The sequence below is a fragment of the Seriola lalandi genome, unplaced genomic scaffold (genome assembly GCF_002814215.2).
Source record: "Seriola lalandi dorsalis isolate HSWRI2012SDOR001 ecotype SW California unplaced genomic scaffold, Sedor1 jcf7180002053771, whole genome shotgun sequence".
Lineage (NCBI taxonomy): Eukaryota > Metazoa > Chordata > Actinopteri > Carangiformes > Carangidae > Seriola > Seriola lalandi.
Window position 1 is genome coordinate 147,415 of NW_019524324.1, and position 16,340 is coordinate 163,754.

A 16,340-nucleotide genomic window follows, 5' to 3' on the forward strand; every position below is an offset into this window, starting at 1 on the left:
TTAAAAACATAACAGGGGCACGGCAGATTTGTTGATATAGCATTAATTAGCATATTATTGATTATTCAGCTTGAGGTCTTTTGTTTTGTCACTGGCTGCCAGGAGAGTTGTGCTGGTGTGAAATCATATTGACATGGATTAATATGGAAGCACTATCTTGATTAGGCCTGTCGATGAAATATAAACACAGACGTGCTTCTTCTCGCCCAGTCTATTCATCTCTACTGCTTTAAGGGAATTTTTACTCACAACTCAACTCTTTATTATTCAAAAGATAAGATTTAATAATATTTTCCCTTCAGGTCAAGATTAATTGACCATATACTTAATGAGCTACTCGCTACGCTCCTTTTCTCTGCTAAAGGAGAAAACATATCTGTGACACCCTTTACTGTACTTTTTGCTTTCTGTCCCTGTTTTTTGCTTTTCTTTTCCCTTTCAGCTACAACATTCACTTAATTTGACCCACATTAGAGTTGTTTGTGTTCACAGAATATACAGTCCAGAAGGGTGTCAAATAAATACATGGGCTGACCAACAGTGTTTGCAAAGTCAACACAGGCCCAGATCAGAAGCAAATACCAAAGGACCATGGTAGGATGCATTTCAATGCATTTCTCTGTTTCTCTGCTCTGAAAAGGCTCCACTGATCCACACACAGTACATGAATGTGTCACTGACGTAGAGCAGAAACACATCAAATAGATTCCCTGCTGTACATATAGTACAAAAATGCAAGTGGGCGTAATCGGATATAAGCAGCCTCAGAACATTAAGAGAAAATACATTAAAAGGCATATGATTGCGCACACAGACTCCAAGCAAGAATACACATAGCATGCATGTGCATTGTATAAACGAAACACAAACATGGAAACTCAATTTGCCTCTCTGCGGCCCGTCTCTTGCAGGTTCTAAATTTTCCGAACCATTGGTATGGCTCCAAGCTTACCAATTCCTTTCAATTGAAGTCAGCATGTTTTTCTGACAGTTGTAAGTTGCAAAACAATGATGTCAAACTCTTGCATCTATGCCGCTACAACAAGACACAGTCATTGCGGAAGGAAGAAATGGAGGAGGAAAGATGATGACAGTGCAAGTTGTAATTTAAAGTCAGGGTGGAAACACATCCATCTCGACTCGCTCCCAGCCAGCAAAAACCTTTCACAGCTCCAAATTAAACAGCAGTTTAACAGTGGAGCTTTTGCACACCTGAGTCGCATGCATGAGACTTTCTGCTCTGTCTTCTACACTCGGTTCAGACTCAGACATAAGAAAACAGTTGCGTTGATGCTAAAAAAACCTGAGTGAGACTACTTATACCCCACACAGAAAATTGATCCAGAATCGATAAAGAATAGGACACAATAAACAGAATTGAGAATGGCATTAGTATCAATAAAATCTTGTGTCTTGCTGGATGTTTGTTTGTGCTGGATTGCAGTGCCTGAAGAGGTTAACAAGCATGAGCGCCTTCATCCCTTCCACTCCACTGCTCGTCGAAATGTCTAAGTGCTGGTGCCTTTGCAGAGGGCTGGACTTCCTTCTTTATCACAAAGCTCCTGTCTGGGCTAAAAGAGTCCCCTCCAACTAACAAACTGAAAATGGCCTTCAACTGTTTGTCTTTGACTGTCTCACTCCAACTTATCATTATTATTTTCTGTCTCTCCATCAGAGACTGATTTGGCTGAAGCTAAACCGAGTGGGATGGAGGCTTTCTGAATCATAGAAGCAGGGACAGACAAATTGCCAACATTTGGAGAGTAATGGAAGGGGTAGATGGCAGGATGTGAATAACCATGGAGGAATGGAAATAACCCACAATGCAGGAAATAATCAGATGCTTTGACATCACTGCCTAATCCACTGCGGTTTGCTTGCATGCTACTGCTGTTTGTCACTGTGAAAAACACTAGAGAGATAATTACTGCCTCTAACAGAAAAGTGAAGTGACTTTTCAAAGAAAAGGCATGGAAACATGGAAGATCCCAGTTAATGTGTGTTTTATGCAATAACTGAAAGAGTGTGTTAATTCTCAACCCACTTTTTTGTCCTCAAAATGGATATGAAAAGCCTCCTATTGCTATGGAGGTGCAGGGGTGGCGTAGGTAGGAGTTTACACACAATAAAAAAGCTCTTTTTGAATCGTCTTAATCTCATTTGCCCCACTAATATGCAGCAGGCACACCAACACACCGGCCTTTAAAACCCAACTCTAAAGATACGGAAACTCTGCGCCTCTACAGTACATACAACAACTGATTATTTGCCCGACTCACCGAAATAAGCATCTCCTCACTTCCTGTTGTTGCAATGATTCATGCCTCTGCCCTCTGGCCTCAGTTTACCTTGACTGAACTGCAGACGTATTGACAGAGGGACACATGCAAGCTGGTAAAGGGTCTTGTGTGAAAGGTTTCATACTTGTCACAAATGTTTTATCATCTCATGGACTGTAACGGCCACAGCAGCACTTATGATTTTTGGTGAATCTTTGATGTCGGCCGCACTATAAAAGATTCAGATGAAAGCCAGTCAACGAGTGCAGATGTGATTGACACAAGGGGTTGGGCAGCTTCTGTGGTTTCTTACTGATGCATAAACTAGACTCAGGAAGGCTGTCCAAATACGCCTCCGACAATATCTAGGTTTTTTTCACAGCAGGAGCAGGGAGGCTTGAGGCTGATAATAGGCCTGTCATCTAAGATCTTGCAAATTCCAGCTAACTCTTTTAGTGTAGAGAGATGAGATAAACACGGCTCCAAGACGTGACAGTTACTGCTTCGAAGTACAGTACTGTACCGATGCTGAAGGGAAAACCTGATCGAGGGGTCTAAGCTGGTTAATGTCTTTCATTTGGCAACGATTTTCAAGAAAGGCATGAAACCGCCTGTTAAAAAGTTTCGCCATACTGTGTAGAAAGCTAACGGAGTACTGTACACTCACATAAAAAGATGCACAGACAACAAAAGTGCCCAGCGGCCATACTGTAGGGTTTTTCGGTGAAAGTTGGCGATGAGAGAAACCGCTGCCACAGCAGTGCTGAGCTGCATGATGCGAGCACCTGATGGTTGTGTTGAGACAGCATAAAGTAAAATCTTTGCAAATTAGTGGAGACACACTGACTGAGCAACCAGGTTCAGACAGAGATTTGATTTTCTCCTCACTGTGACATGTTAAGTTACGCGAAAAATGTCCATTTCATATTCAATGGGATAGAAACGGATGTCTTTGGTTCCCTGGACTATTATCATACACCGCTTGTTAGCTGGGACATTGCTTATTTTATCCCTATTGTGTGCTGCCATGCACACAATAACCTCAAAGGTATTTCTGGAACAATAACTTTGTTGTTTCTAAATCCTGACAGGGAAAACAACAAAGACAGGAAAAGTGGAAATTTGTTTATGTGATAATGCATGTCATATTTCATTATCCTGTTTAACTTGGAAACAAGGCAATCGGCCAAGAACTAGTTAGCACAAACTGTTGCTTAGAAAAGTACTTGGTGTGGCCACACAGGAAGGTTAAGAAAAACTACATCTCTGCAGCAGATCTCTATGCCACCTGAGACACTGCAGACATAGAGCATGTAAATTAATTTACATGTGGGTGATAACGCTATCTCACATCTAACTAAAAGAACAACTGTCATGTCTGCACAGTAAATACAAGAGCTGGTTAGCCTAGCTTAGTATAAAGACTGGAAACAGGGGGACATACTTAGCCTGGCTCTGTTTAAAACTCTGCCTACCAGCAACTCTAAAGCTCCCAAATTAATGTTTATGTTATATGAAGAGATGCAATGATTGCAATTTTCTTTCTAACTGTAGTTGACAGCTACCCAAACATTACATTTTGTAACTTTTCTTTAACAGACAATTCAATTGTTCATTGCTCTCTCTCTCTCTCTCTCTCTCTCTCTCTCTCTCTCTCTCTCTCTCTCTCTCTCTCTCTCAACTGCTTTCGGGTTACAACTCATCACTTGTGTGTGACCTGCAGCAGTTCTGCGAGGTCGCTGTCATGCACAGGTGAGGTCAGCAGCGTGGCACTGCATTTAGCCACTTTGGTTCTGCTAGCTTCTTGAAATTGGACATTACAATTAGGCATTACAAATTGCAAAGTTTGTGTCCTCCTCGCCCATGGCGAAGAACTTTCATGCCGACGTGGCATGTTGTGTGTGTAGCTTTGTCTGTGCTGTTGTGTGTGCTACATGAACCATGGTGTGGTGCATGAGTGTAAATTTGACCAGCACAGAACTGGATAAATGAGACTTATGGCAGGTCACTGATCATAGCGGATCATGCTGAAAACCCTTTTCTGTGGCCGATCAATCGGTGCATCTTTAGTTAAAGCTTGTTTGTTTAATCTGCACAAATAAATCTGAACGACTAAACTGACCATTTCTTGGTCAGGTACAGTGACCTCCAGGAGTCTCATCCTCTCACCTAACTTCCAGCAAGAAAACAAATAAGCAAATGTTAAAATATGTTGAACTAGTCCTTGAACATTCTTGTAGTTTGCAAAGTTACAACAAATCCACTGCCAACACTTGCTGGTCCTACATATTTCCCCGTCTGTCCCTTTACGATATTCACACAAATAAAACGCTTTCATCCTACAGAGGGACGTGAAGAAACAAGGAAAGGAGCGGAGCATCATGTGGAAAAAGGTTCCGAACAGCAAACCATTCTGCATGTGTGCACACAGAGGAGATTGCTTCACGCTCTGTTTCTATTCCAAGTGTGTGAGCATGTGCAGTGTGTCATCCGTGTGTGTGTCCCAGCTTCTTTCATGTAAGGTTGTGGTTACATCTGTGCTGTGTGCATCTGAGCCCTCAAGAGCAGCAGGCCCGATGGTTATCACAGTATGTGGGTGACTCTCCTTGGAAAGATAGTACAGCCACACTGACACAAAAATGCTTTCAGGCAGTTGCTTTGTGTTTACCTGCTGAATAGAGTCACACTAATGCTACATTATTTTTTTCTGTGTGTGTGTTGGAATTATTTATTTGCTGACAAGAGAAACAGTCAAGTCGTCATTACAAACTAACAGAACAGATTTTCATATTTCCCACTCGTCCCAACTTTAAGTGTGAGTCGTTCGCAGGAACCCAAAAGGTCAATAAGATAAGTAGCAGAAAAGATAAGAAATGTCACACTTAATCCCAACAAGTGCATATACACACTCACAGACTAAGCCTATTAACAACCCAAATAAGCTAATGAAGGCTGGCTAAATCATGAGTTACTGAGCACCTTTACAGAAGCGGCTCTAATTGATCCAATGAGGCCATTAAGAGTTTGTGTGAGATGAGAAAACAAAAGCTAAGGCCATTTCACTGGCAGACTGCAGCTACTTACCCTGCGTTCATCAATAACCTGCACTAAGGAGACACAACGGAATTCAGACAAATGCATAGTCACTGCTCGATATTAAAGCAGAGGCCTTAGCCAGCACCTGAGCGTTTTCACAAAGCGCCAACGAGTGAAGTTTTTAGCAAAGCCAAGCTGAAAACAACAACAGAAGCAAAACTGAGAGAATAATGGTTTGCACTTTTCAGCCAAAAGTTGAGTCCAGGAAACACAAAAGTGGGACATTTTTTGCAAAGGGATTAGTTAAAAAACAATACAGCTTTTCGTTTTGCACAACTTCCTGAAGCCAACAGACATGCTGTCAACATAATGTCATCTGCTGTTTTTTCACCCCCAATTATATTTCATAACAGACAACAGGGTGTGGTGGGTCTGGGAGGCTTACACAAGTTAAACCTTGAAACGAGCAAATCCTCAGCCATTAAACTTTTAAATTGTTACCATAAAAGGCACAATTTTAAAGGGATGACAGAAAAACACAAGGCACAGGCTGGAAATATACTGACTAGCATGCATAAGTTAGCATTGCTTGAACTGCCCAAAGGCACCATTAAAGTTTCATCTTAGTTTAATCTCATCTCCGTGCGAATATCCAGAGATTCTGTAAAAAGTGAAGCATGTGGAAAAACAAGCCAATAAGATGAGTGATTTTTTCCCAGTTTATTTTCCAACTGCGTAAGTCCTGAAGTCTGCTCATTATCTTCCACTGAGAGAGAAAGCTTCTCAAACCAATACAGCCCAGATATTCGTGCCAGGTCTTCTCCTCTCTAACCTCGGCATCCCATCCTCCTGTGGCCATAAAACATCCGCACACAGACAGGAAGAGAGAGTTATTGATACGCAAGTCAATCCATCCACCTCAGCTAACTCCCTCCAAACGCAGGAAACCAACTATGTCAGCCCCTTGCAGATGGAGCAAGACGCCATAAAGTCAATACCATATCCATCAGCTAAATAGACTGCCACAGTCATGATTGTTTATAGTGGGGGGCGGAGACAAGAGTGTGAATGTGTGTGTTTGGTCTGTATGGTTAAGCTGCAGAAGACTCAAGCTGTGCAAAAGTGTTCTCCCAATCCAAGAGGGAGCCAATACGTTGTGTGAAGAATAACGATAATGCTCCGGAGAGGTACTGCCTTACAACTTCACGGTTCATCACTTAGGCTCAGAGCTAGCAAAGGTTAAATAGGCAGACTTCCATAGTATGCTCGCCTGACTATAAAGGCCAAGTGACTTCCATTAACGCAAACTGTTCATTCAGAGCTGCCCAAAGATAATAACTCCTCTGGTAGTTCCTTAAGAAAAAGAAAAAAAAAAAAACAGTGTGTGCCATAGCAGGGTAATCATCCTCATTTTAGCTGATAACCTCAGCGTGGCCCTCTCTCCAACTTCCATCTCCTCAATCTCCCAGTCAAATCTGACACCTTTAACCCTCCACCTCCAAATCCTCTCCGGCTGACAGGCCAGCTCTCAAGAGAGGAGACCCTGAGGAGGAAATGGCAGCCGTGTGACAGAGTGACTGGCAGAGTGGAAAGCTATATCCATTCTCTGCCAGAAGGATGCTTTAAAAGCAGAGATACTTCCCACAGTTGCAAACGTACGTGATAGTATTTCCAGTTAGATTGATGGAAAGAAATACACAGAGATCTAAAGATATTTTCATACACTTTATTCCTGCATATCTCACTAAGTGATGCACTAATGGCCCACTGACTACACATACAGATTTAGAGTTTAGAGTTAAGAGCAGAAGGTCTTCCACAGCGAAACGCCCTTGGAGCATGTTAAGATTCAATACCTCACTCAAGGGAAGTTCAGCCGGGATTCTAAGTACCACTGATGTAATAACAGCCAGCAATTGTACCAGCAACCCTCCTCCTGTTATCGACCTGGCTCTTTACCTCCTAGACATCTTGCTGCTGGAACAGACAGGGGCACGGGCTATGGATGTCTGCGCAGGAAATCATTCCAATCTCAAATTAGAAATCTTTCTGTATCTGTTTTTGTATAGCTGTACTTAAACATATTGAAATGTGATTTTAAAGCTCTATGTGATCATCTGGAACAAGGGCAGGATGACAGTCGGAAGGTCAGAATTCATAATTGCAGTCTTTTCCACTTTCGAAAAGCACATGAGGAATGATAACTCTTTTTTCCCATTTGTGCTCATTATAAACAAAAACAAGTGGCGATGAACAAGCGAGAGCTGAAATTCTTATCAGAATATTTAACACAGTAAAGTCATTCAGTTTGACAACAGAATTGTGTAAAACATAACATGATAACATATATATCATACCATCACAATATAATACCACTAAAGGTCAATAAGTGATAACGTGATTAGGCCAATATATATCAGTTGATGTTAGCTTTTTGCAGATACAGCGGGTGCCAAAAGTTTGCACGCACTTTCCCATTTTATATCTGTATGAGCGAGTTGTTAGCACATAAATGCAAAAGATATGTTATAGTATATGAGGTCATTTTGAGACAGTGTGTCCATTACATAGTTGGATCCTAGTTTGGTCAGCAAATATTAGATATTTTAATCCATTTAATATCAGTATCGGCTTGGACAGTTCAATATCAGTTGGGCGATAATTAATACTACTACCACCACTAATTCTAATAATAACAACAATATATATAGTAAAAATAAGTGAAGCGATCACTAGGCTCAGTTCTGCAATATGCAACCATCTTGTGTCTTAATTATCACAGGCAATGATCCCAAAATGTCTGTGTACATCAGAATGTGCACACGCACACACAAACAAGACTGCTCCCATGCAGCACATATGCTCCCTCCATACACAAACAATCTGCCACCACGCACACAAAATTACCCCCAACCATGACCTCCATTATGCTATTAATGCTGCTGGATGAGAGGGAGGTCCGCTGGCCCACTCCAGCTAATGGGTGAACAGCAACAGAAAGCTGCAGAGACTTGGCACAGCGGGGCAGAGCGCTGCCCCAGGGTCAGACGGAGGAGGTTCAGACAGGCAGCAGGACTCCCACTGTCATCTCTGACTCATAGCTGGGAGTCATATGACCAGCCTCAGCATGCTGGTTGCAGATACCACAGCGAGCAGATGACTAGATGTCCTGACACACACTCACACACACACACAGATTATTGTGTGTCTCATTTTATGTTTGCCAGAAGGTTAAGATTCATCCTATGCTGACATCACAAGGCCTTTCATTAGGTCCTTTTTAATCAGACTGGCTGACTGCTTTTCAGTTCACATTTCTCAACAAGTCATAACTGCTTGTGGAGATAGAAGGTTATCATGCTTTGTGGAGGATGTGATGATCTTACTAAGTGGTTCTTAACAGTATCATTACTGCATCTGTAGCAGCAATTCAAAGAAAAGAAAACATTCTGGGGAACACATGCATTTGTTTTCTGGCAGAGGGGGAGATGAAAGGATTAATACCACTTTCATATGTGTGAAATATTCTGTATGGCTACATCCTGCAGCTGGTTAGCTTGGTTTAGCATAACGAGTGGAAACAGGAGGAAACAGCTAGTCTGATTCTGTCTGATGGTAACAAAATCCGACTACTGTAAAATGGCAAATTGTTTGGTTTTTGTACGGACTGGACAAACAAGACAGAACGTGTTTATTAGTTATCTTTAAAAATGCTGGTAGCCATATTTTTGAATGGCTACAGAGAGACATTTTAGCCATTTCGCTCTGTTTCCAGTCTTTATGTTAAGCTAAGCTGACAGTCACGATAGCTACACATTTACCATACAGACAGTGGAGTGGTATCCTCTCATCTCCGACGTTTCAAACTACTCCTTTAAGATAGTGAATTTGATTTTATTTCACTATTAGTGAAGATGATCTCAGAAAGACAGCACAACCGTTTTCTTTCTTCTGTATGTCGAAGAACGAAAGGCACACTCCCTCACACAGACACACACACACACACACACACACACACACACACACCCTCGGGGGAACAGAGGAAAGGGAGAGAAGTAGAACGGAGAGTCACGGGGTAGAACACACACAGAGTTACAGATGGACTGAAATACTGATGCAGAGTCAGGCAGCAGCAGGAAAATATGCACACATGCTCACACAAATCCATACAAATCTTTAGTCTCACTCTGACACACATACACATTATCTTTCCCTCCTCAAGGCAGACAGACTCCGTTTATGTCTACATCTCTGATAGGACGGCACATGCGCAGACGTCCGGTCTGTTGTATTTTGAATCATTAAAAGGCATCATGCGTGGACAGAGAGGGCAAGAGGTGGTGGGTCAGAGGTCGACCTTGTGTCCCTTCAGGGAAGAGATTAACCATTTCTGTGTTTACCACACTGACAGAGTGACATTTTCCTCTCCACTCTAGCTCCTCTTCCACACAGCCCATTGCTCTGCTGCTGCTTTTGTACAAAGTTAAAAAGTCTGAATGTTTTGTTATCCTCAGGCCACAAGATGGTGAGATATTTACTGCAAGGTTGTTGTACTGGAACACATTATATTATATGGGCGCTTGGGTTATTGTGTCTGCTACCTGTAAAAAAAAAAAAGAAATTAAAAAGAAGAAAGCCTGCATGAACCAAATTGAATGAGTTTGTTGTATGCGTTTTTTGTTTTTTTTTATGATGGTGGCAATGTTTTGGTTTGATTGGAAGTGTGTGCCAAAGCTTTAAAGACTTCTCTGTGGACCTTCCACTCAAACATCTGATCTAGACAAGATCCCTGTCAAAACAAGGTTCTGGCATAAAGCAGAGGGGGAATTGGGCTGCGTTTTTGGACCTACAAATTAATGATTTGTTTGCAAGGCTTGGATAAAAGACCCTCTTTTCCTTGTTGTATTGAATCTGTTTTGCTGATGTGTTCCCTGTATGTGTGAATTGTTGATGATGGTGGTAGCAATGTGGAGTCCAACACAAATTTCCCTATGGGGACAATTAAGTATATCTTATCTTATCTGCAATTTTAGATTTAAGGAATGGATAATGTGACATCTCCAGCACGCGGTTTTCCTTCTATCTTGTGTCATGACAGAAGTTGTTTAGCCCGAACTGACCTTTGACCAGCATGCTCGTCCTAGGCTAACTGGTTAGCTAGGCTGTGACAGTAATAGCTGCTTTGATGCCAGTGTTAAATGATCTGTCTCTGAAGGGTGACAGGCAGCTCAGTGGATGCCTCAAGGACACACACAGCTAAAGCTACGAGGCTGGCCTAACAAGCACCTGACAGGGATGATAATGATTACCTCAGGAGAGGTTCCTGTGTGTGGCCTCTGATTTTCGCACAAGACGCAAATTTGTAGCTGTATGGCAGTAATTTGAACTTCAGTGGACGAAACAGACCATTTATTCCAATGAGAAAGCAAATTAGAGTTAGCATTTGTTCAACTCTCATCCACAGAGGCTTGGCTCTATATTGAAATTCCACTGAAGTAAACGGATGGTTTTGCCACCTCCCACATACATCAGTGCGCCATATGTTATTGGTCAGTCTATCCAGGTTTGTGGCACTCGGATGTGAAGTAAAGAGGGCGGGTGCGTAATGTGTGTCAGCTGCAGCCAGTACTAATTGATGGGCTACGCTTGTGTGTTAATACAGACATATGGCAGATATAAAACGATAATTGAAAATATGCTGCTGTGGTCACTGGAGCATGGCTGCACTCTAAGTTTGTTTACAGAGCTATCGTGGATGCTTAATCGTCTACATTGGCCCTTATCATCCAGGATGCTCCTGTTTGCACCTTTTTTCTCCTGCTCTTTATATTACTATCTTTTGACCACGTCTGTTTCTTAACCGTTACTGTTTTGTATCCTTCTCTCAGAGGAGCTACATATTTCTGTGCTCAACTGATAGGCCTTTGGTGACCAAGTACCATGCCATTCTGTTAACACAGAGATTGAGAAACACTTCTCTGACAGAATAAAACTGCTGCTGACCAGTCATCTAGACAGCATACAAATCAATTTACTGTAAGCCTTTATCAAAAGAGAACAGACAGTATGCAAGTTGTACCAGCAGAGGATCATACCTTGCCAATGTAACACAAGTAGGTCACATGAAAGGCAAAGTTTCAAGGGAATTGCATATCAATGCAAATATGCAAATCTACTTCTTTTCCTAAGTATTTTTCCATTAAATATTCACAAAGGAAAGAGATATATTCCAGCAATAGACTAAGAGAAATTCTGTGCAGGACCTTGTTCAGTTATATGGAGTAAAGACAAAGACTGCAGCGAGATTGCTGTTCAAACATGAACAGTGACCTGAACTGCACAACTCCTTTGTCAAATAATGACACAAATTAGATGCGGTAGATAATGTGCAATTATAAATGATTATGCTTTATTTCAGTAAGCACTGGTACATGAACTGACAACATAAATTAATAGAATAGGTGACTCAGTCTCCACAACCAAACTGCATTTAATCGGTTGTTGACATTCACGCTCCCCTGCCTTTTGCTCCCGTCATACATGTTTAGCTTCACAAGAGGGAGAGAGGGAAGCAAGGAAAAGCAGTTTTTAAAGCAGTGAAAGGAGGGGCAAAAAGAGACTCAGAGGATAACTAAAATGTCAAAGCCTGAGACTGTTGTTTTAAAAATTCCGGCACATTTTGAGCCACAGTTTGAGGCCGTGGTCATCATTTAGGCTATCTTTTCTATTTTTTCCTCATTGTGTGTTGCTCAGTTTTTTGACAAGCACCATGCATCATGACCGAGAGAAAGGGATGGAAGGAACTAGATTAATACACAACAAGCTGAGACAGGCCTTTGGAAAGGACAGAACAGGGTATGAAGGAAAGGAAATGAAATGGCCGGTAGTATACAGGCTGTTCCAAGCACCTCTCCAGACAAGACTCCAAGGTTTAGACAGGTCTCCTCAAACCATCCAACTCGCTAACCATCTGAAAGTCAGTTTTTATGGGAAACCCCTGAGCAGAAGTCAAAGGAAAGGCAATAGTGGTGGGGGATCAGGGAGTAAAAGCTTCAAGCTCAGCGTTTGGCTGCAAAGTCTCCACCTACATCTGGTCCAAATTACGCAATGTGGCCTGCAGACCACATCTGTCTGTATGACTAATCACTGTGAGAGGGCAAGCCTCCAACCAACACAGCTCAATACCTGCACATGAGAACAAACAAAGACACACTCATATGGACACAAAAGTACATGTTCTCCTCTGATGACTGCCTTGGGCATAGTTACAATTACATGACAAGCAGTACAAAAACCAAGGGGACTTTCATGTCCGTTTCATGTGTGGTCAGTTTCAAAGCCCAAACATCTATTTTTGTGCTGCATGACGTTCTATTATGTTCAGGCCAAAAGGGCCAAATCAAAGCAACATTAATTAGGCTATATTGCAACAACAACTGGTCAAATACAGAGGTCGCTAAGTATCAGGAAGTTCATTCATAAATGCCTTGATTCAGACTTGTGCCAAGTCTTTTCTTCCGAACCTGCTGAGCCTCGTTCGACCAACTGAGGCTGCTCAAACAGACCTGTGGGGGGAGCACAGGGGACAAGCCAACAACAGAAGTGAGCCAAGCCCAGAACAGCATCTTCAGTGGTGCTCTTATCTCATTCTAGCCTGGGGCTCCCCTTGGGATGCTTGGGCTGGGAGGGGAGAACAGACCCCTGGCTATGAATTGGCACAACTAACTGAAAAGTCACTTTCACCATGCTGGCCACAGTGTGCGCCAGCTGCTTAGTGGTACAAACTTGTTAGATGACTACAGAGTGAGAGGGAACATTGAGCATTTGTGTATGTTTGCATGCACATAAGCTCTATGTGCATCTGTGTCACCTTTTCTGTGGGCTTCCCAAGGCCACCTCTGCACAAACATTCATACAGTCGATCAAAATTCAGCGAAAGGTCAAAAGTGTAGTGATCAATCGCGTTTGCCGTTTGATCCATTTCACCACACCTGTAAAGATACCACAGATAGTTGATTGGGGCTGCTAATGTTGTCAATAGCTGAGCATGCAGTGTGACAGTTATCTTATCAGGCAACACAGTGATTACAGTTCAGGTAATGAGGGAGAGGCCTCTCTCATTTGTCATGCTTTGTGTGTGGAGCCGTGGCCAAGCAAGACTGATAGAGCCGTCTCATCACAGACACAATACCACTGAAGCTGCAGGCTGCAGTTAATTGGGGTAATAGAATGATAAAGGATGGCCAGCATGTGTGTGGGTATGTGTGAGTGCAAGTGAGTACTACATACAAGCATGTATGAGTACTAGCCTGGTCCAAGGAAGGATTAGCAAACAATAGCTTGAAGTAATAATTCACAATCTTAAACTCAAAATAACTTCCTGTTTTGCCGCTCTAACCGATCCAAATACATTTTGATTTGATTAAATCTAGTTCATGATACTGGGGTAGGTTCTGCCTTTACAAACTTATTTTCTGGATCAACTGATTTTCATTTATCATTGTTGAGTAGTCAATTGACAGAATGAACAGCCGCTGTTTTCATAATCAAATGGCAGTTTCAATCATTTTTTAAGACTTGGCATGATAGTTAACTAATCTTTTGGTTATTGAGTGTTGGAAGGACAAAACAACACATTTGAAGACATAATTTTGGAATGTGAGAAATTAAAAACCTTACAGAAAAAACAATTAAAATAATTAAGGTGAATAAATTAGTGATAATGGAAATAATCACTAGTTGCAGTCTTAGTTACTATAAGCAGAAATAAAGGCTGAAGACACAACAAAGAATGACCAACACAATTCAAATTTGACCAACAGGAAAAGTAGCTGAACTGATTTACCGTCAACGATCAGTGAGAAATACTCCGATGACCGAGCACCAGTTATATAAATGGTAAGAATTTTAACATGCAGTGGCCAGGTTCTCTCAGTATGTCTACGATTACATTACCATACAATCAGATTATAACCAACCAAAGTAAGGCAATACTCCCATTAAGATGTTCACATTACATGTTACATGTGCAGTGTCCCTATACTGACTGTAACTTCACTGTAACATCTTGACTATGACTTGAATATTTCATATTAAGCAAACAGAGGGAAGCCTGAGGATTGGAGAATATGTGGCAGGTACTATTTAAACCTGTGTTGCTCAGACAGCCTCCATATTCTGCTTCAGTAGCACAGGCTGACATGTTCCTCTGCTGCTTACTCTGAAGCACTAATACGTACATTCTCACACACTCACACACACCCACTTGCACAGGCAAACATACACATTCATGCCCTGGAGAAAAACATCCACTTCTTAATTAGAGCCTAGAGTTGGGGTGTATGAGACATGCTGGGAAAGTAAAAAGAGGCTGAATTACACAGCTGTAAAAGAGGTAGCTGGGGGACGATAGCGAAACCGGAAAACACAACTGTTATCACATCCTGCAGAAACAGCCCTGTGGCCAGGGAGAACCATCAATGGACTAACAACTATGGGAGTATCTTCTCTCTCTGTCCTCAAAAAATGAATTTTAGCTTAGCAGACTGTTGAGGTGAAATTATGATTTAATCTGATGTAACATGTCTGATTAGGAAGCATTAATGTAAAAGACTTGAATGCTGAATCATATTATGTTTTTCTTTTTACCTTAGCACCACTTTCTGGTCTCTGTGACACTCTTAATTTCCTTATACACTTTGACAAAAGATCAGATGGTTTGCTAATGTTCATGCTGCACAAAAAAAAAAAAAATCCTGTGCCAGTGCAGGGACTTGTATCACATAATCACCTTCTCAATTCCCTGATAGGCCTGTCAGAGAGAAGCAGGTCCCTATAATAAGACGTCAATCAGCAGTCCACTTTGCTTCACCGAGGGAGCTGCCGGTATCTGCCTAGTAGACCACCGTCGCCAAGACCCCAGAGTACGTCACTCAGCAGCACAATGGTATTTGGGTGCACGAGCTAAGTGCTGCTGCAAAAAAAATGTGACATGAGGTGAAGAGCTAAGTGAAAATTAAGAGTCTAAGTAAGGGCAGGGTCTAGACTGGAGGTGTTACTGCACGGATGAAATGGCGTAACAAATCAAACTGTTGCAATCAGCAAGTATAATGTGGATACAGGAACTTCCACTGATGCTGCATGCGAAGCATACCTCTTACAAATGGAAGTGTCATCTCGAATGAGATCACAAAAATAGAGTTGCAAGGTTTTCACAACAGCTGCAATACTGTCAACGCAGTGCATACCGATATACATGTTGCAGAGACAAGTGTAAAATCCCCCTATAGACAACAGAGTACTCATTTTACTCTCTATTATACAGAACACTTGTAGCCTATAGCTGTATTATAGTACATACAATAGGCTATTCCATACAACTGCAGAATGGAATTGAACAAAAGTGGGATTGTACAAGCGTGACGAGATAGATTGTGCTACTATTTATACTCATACTTAGCAGAGAGGAAGTTTTTTGTTCCAGCTTTTATCTCAAAAATAGGTGTTTTTTATTTGGGTATAAAATTCATGACACAAAGGCTTTCCCACACTATTATAGTCTTTTATGGTCAGATGCAGTACAGCTAGGAACTGGTACAATGGGGTAGCAGCTTGATAAAGCACTCAGGGGGAAAAAATAAACATGTCAGCCTTCCTAGGAAGATATAAAACAAACATGTAACTATGGCTTTAAGATTTCATGAGCATCCCAAAGAAAGGAATTCAGCCTGGAGCAAAGATCTGAGTAGTAGCCTGAGTGTTGCTGATGCTGCTGCTAGCTATGCTAGTCTTGAATAAAAGTTGACTGTGCATGTAGGTCAAGGATACCAAAACAACACAAGCAGAGTTTACAGTCAGTCATGTGATAGCAGGGTTGTTTTTACATTATGTGACTGAAATAAAAGAGGATGGGTTGAAGTTTTCTGACTAATGTGCATTCCATCTCGCATGTTGTTTTAAAGCTACAGACTCTTTGAGCTAAAATAACGGGACAATTACTGGAAACTGGCTGGCTCCATTTGACCT

At 41.7% G+C, this 16,340-nt stretch overlaps 1 protein-coding gene across 2 annotated transcripts in view; it reads right to left on the reverse strand.

Moving 5' to 3' along the window:
* Nucleotides 1–16,340, reverse strand: part of LOC111651769 (mannosyl-oligosaccharide 1,2-alpha-mannosidase IA) — a 181,908-nt gene that overhangs the window by 137,021 nt on the left and 28,547 nt on the right. The gene's annotated exons all lie outside the window — the stretch shown is intronic.